At 29.1% G+C, this 3,747-nt stretch overlaps 1 long non-coding RNA gene across 3 annotated transcripts in view; it reads right to left on the minus strand.

Annotated features, from left to right (window-relative positions):
- Positions 1–3,160, minus strand: part of LOC106691127 (uncharacterized) — a 62,982-nt gene extending 59,822 nt beyond the window's left edge. For all 3 annotated transcript variants that reach the window (XR_001344727.2, XR_001344726.2, XR_010845188.1), the window contains exon 1: positions 3,092–3,160. This is a non-coding gene — a long non-coding RNA (uncharacterized lncRNA). The remainder of the gene's footprint in view (positions 1–3,091) is intronic.
- Positions 3,161–3,747: the final 587 nt, after the last annotated feature.

Raw genomic sequence — 3,747 nt, forward strand, 5'->3', positions numbered from 1 at the left:
TATAAGAGAGCTTTTGAATCTTTGTCCTCGATAAACTTTGTTATTACTTGACCGACTTTTTGCTATATGTACCATTTCGCCGTGGGAAAGTTTAAAGATGATTAAATCATGAGATTTTTGAGTAGAAAAAAGTTTATGAACAGAATTAAGCCTAAGGCTCGGAGTAAAATAGTTCGGTTAATTTTTTTTCAGAAAAAAGAAAACCATATTCATTTTCAGGGTTGTCTCAGAGTACTAAACACCATGTTTGGAAGAAATTAAAAATCATTCATTTTTCACTTCGATTGTGCATCCGTGCATTTTTTTTCCCATCGTTGACTATTTTTCACATAATAGTTAATATCTCCATTTCCTTTTATTCGATTGTCACGTTCATAGAACCGTTCGAAAGCTGAAGGTCTGCTCTTATAGCAGAAATCAAAGAAAGTTAAATTTGATATTTTTTGAGTGAAAAATGTGGGTTTTAAATGAGGGAAAAAATTCTCACGTTTTATTTTATATCTCCGATTTTGATTTGTTCAATTAGACCCGCTTTGTGCAGTTTATGGGGCCCTAAAAATTTGCCAAGTTTGGTGGAGATCAGTACAGCAGTATTGAGATTATTTCCATTTTTTAGATTTTTAAAAAGAAAACTAAATCTAGGGCGAAAATTTCAGATTACAAAAATTTATTTTCCGATTTTTCTGAAAATTCGTATATAGGGGTTTCTCGAGGTGCAATAATAATTTGCATGAATAGTATTATATATACGATTTTTAATTATATGATATAGCATATAGGAGTAATAATAATTTATATTCAAATTGTTAAATAGAGATGAATCCATATTCTGAATAGATTGGTATAAATTTTATTCTCGGGGTTAGTTTTGGATTAAATGTTATTATGAAATAATGGTAATAAATTTATATTACAATAATTTGATCATTTTGAAATGTTTATCAAAGGTAGAATAAAGAATGAAGTGCTTTACTAATAGTCTAAGAGCCGGGAAGGCAGTTATCTCACCCCAATTTCTGATTACTTTAATGTAAACTAGGTCAAATTACTAGTAAAAATTGATGATTCTGCAAAGTATAGGTAGGGGGAATAAAAAATGGCAGCTGTTTCAAAACCATAAAAAAAACATTAATTTTTCATACGGAGCACAATATTTTAAAAACTATCAACAATACTAGAAAATCAAGAGAATATTATTTAAAGAAGAGTAAATTTTCTGAAATATTATTCCTAAAAGAGCTATTTACGTCTATAATAGTTCTGGAGATATAGCTTTTTAAAAAGCAACATTTCTTAAAAATCTACTGAAAGATTATTAGTTAGTTAATTTATTTTGAGAAATCTGTATCTCAGGAACTATGTGACGTACAGATGTCTATTAGCACTCAAATTAAAGCCATTTTAATGGACTAGAAGTTTATGACCTTTACCTTCGTAGGAATATTAGTTTTCATGATATTTGCTTAAGTAAATTGATTTATAGTTGTTCGGACAATAAGTTTGATTTATGAAAAACTTTATTTCAGAAACCAAATAAAAGCTAGTTAAATTTACTACAAAATATTTAATTATGTTTATCTTTGTAAGAGTAGTAGTTGTTATGATATTTGACAAAATAAACTCACAAAATGTTAATTTCTAGTTGAATATTTGAAAAAATATATCTCTAGATCCATAAGACGCACATATGTCTGCCAACACTCAAAATAAATGAAATTTAACTTACTATAAAGTAATTTATGACACTTATCTTCGTAGGGGTAGTAGTTTTTATGATATTCACAAATGAATATAAATTTGGCAAATGAAAATTTGTCCGAACAACTATAAATCAATTTATTTTAGCGAATTTCATGTAAACTATTACTCCTAGGAAGATAAACATCATAAACTACTTTATAGCCCATTAAGCTAGCTTTATATTTGAGTGGTAATAGACATCTGTACGTCAAATGATTTTTGAGATATAAATTTTTCAAAATAAATTCACTAACTACTGATATTTTATGAAATGTTGAATTTTTTTTTAAAAAGTATGTCTCGAATACAATTGAATGTAAATAACTCTGTTAGGGCTCATATGTTAGCAAATTTTCTCTAATTTGAATGATGTTCTTAAAGGTTTTCCAGTGTTATTGGTAGTTTTAAAGACATAGCGATCCGAATAAAAAATTAAACGTGTTGAAACAGCCACCATTTTCTCCACCCTTCCTTTATTTGGCAGACTCGTCAATTTCGACTAGCAATTATACATAGTTTTCATTAAAGTAATCAAAAATTGGGGTAAAATAACTTACTTTTTTCTCCTCTTGGGCACTTGTACTATGGGAGTGTGACTCTCGTGACCGCCGAGAAATAAATATCATCTGCCACAGGTGGGAATAGAACCCACAACCGTTCGCTCTAGACCGTCACATCTTTATATACTATTAATAAAATTCAAAAGTCTCAGATATTAACATCCAGATGAAAGCCCATGGTAAGACTTTATTTCACGGAATGAGAAATAAAAAAGGAAACTAGGTAGGAGCCAGTAATGGAAGATATTCATATAGGATATAAATATTTAGTGAATATTTATAACTCTTAAGAAGTGTTTAAGGGACGGCTAACCAGCATGAAAAGGTCAATGAATGCGTAAAAGAAGATCTTTGGCTTTTAATATCTTAAACTTTCAAAAAGCCCATTTCAGTACGTCCCATACATTTTTATGAAATGTTGCTTTTTAAAAAGCTATATCTCAAAAACTATTTAACATAGATAACTCTATTAGGGCTCTTATTTTAGAAAATTTACTCTTCTTTAAATAACGTTCTCTTAGGTTTTCTCGTGCTGTTCCTACTTTTTAAGATATAGAGCTCCGAATGAAAATTTTTACTTTTTTATCGCTTTTAAACAGCCATTCTTTATTCCCCCTACCTATACTTGGCAGACTCATTAATTTTGACTAATTATTATACATAGTTTTCATTAAAGTAATCAAAAATTGGGGTGAGATAACTGTTTTTTTTCTCCTCTTGGCTTTTGTACCTCTCTATACTAATTTAGATCATGCTTTACAAAGACATAACCTATACAGACTAATACTCACTTAAAGAACGCTCCCTGGAGGGGCCAGCTGTATAATGCAATGCTCCTTCCAACTTTCCTCTCTGCCTTCTATCTTCTTACTGATAAACTCTGGCCTCGAGATTACAAAATGAATGATAGGGACGACCACGTATTCGGCTATTTAACGAAAAGTTAATATATTCACTTTTGCAAAATTATTATTTAAAAATCATTATGGAAATATCTCGTGCACGTAGGTTAAATTCTTATTGAAAATATTGATTTTTTACAAAATGACAGTTAAATTTTATATTTAATTTTGAATAATTGCATAGGTTTTGATGTAGAATTCAAAATGGTCAGCAAAATGTTTACTTTTTAGAAATGAATAAAGTAACATGAGAAGAAGATAGTCCAGGGTGTAGTCTGCAAAAAATACAAACAAAAGAGATTATTAAGGTAATCTATAATAAAAAGTTTATAATTTAATGGAAAAGTGATAAAGTAGGTAATTAAACATAAGCTAAGACAAGAATATTAATAAATTAATATGACTTCTTCTTGTTTGATTGGTTCATAGAGTGGTTTGACTAAAATTAATGACCTGGGCAGAATACCCTGCAAAAAGTTTTTAAATTGTTAGATGTGGGGTGTAAATTTATATTTAGGGTACGCTAATTTATTATTAATAATGTT

Source organism: Halyomorpha halys, unplaced genomic scaffold (genome assembly GCF_000696795.3).
Source record: "Halyomorpha halys isolate HHAL.00 unplaced genomic scaffold, Hhal_1.1 Scaffold2093.1, whole genome shotgun sequence".
Lineage (NCBI taxonomy): Eukaryota > Metazoa > Arthropoda > Insecta > Hemiptera > Pentatomidae > Halyomorpha > Halyomorpha halys.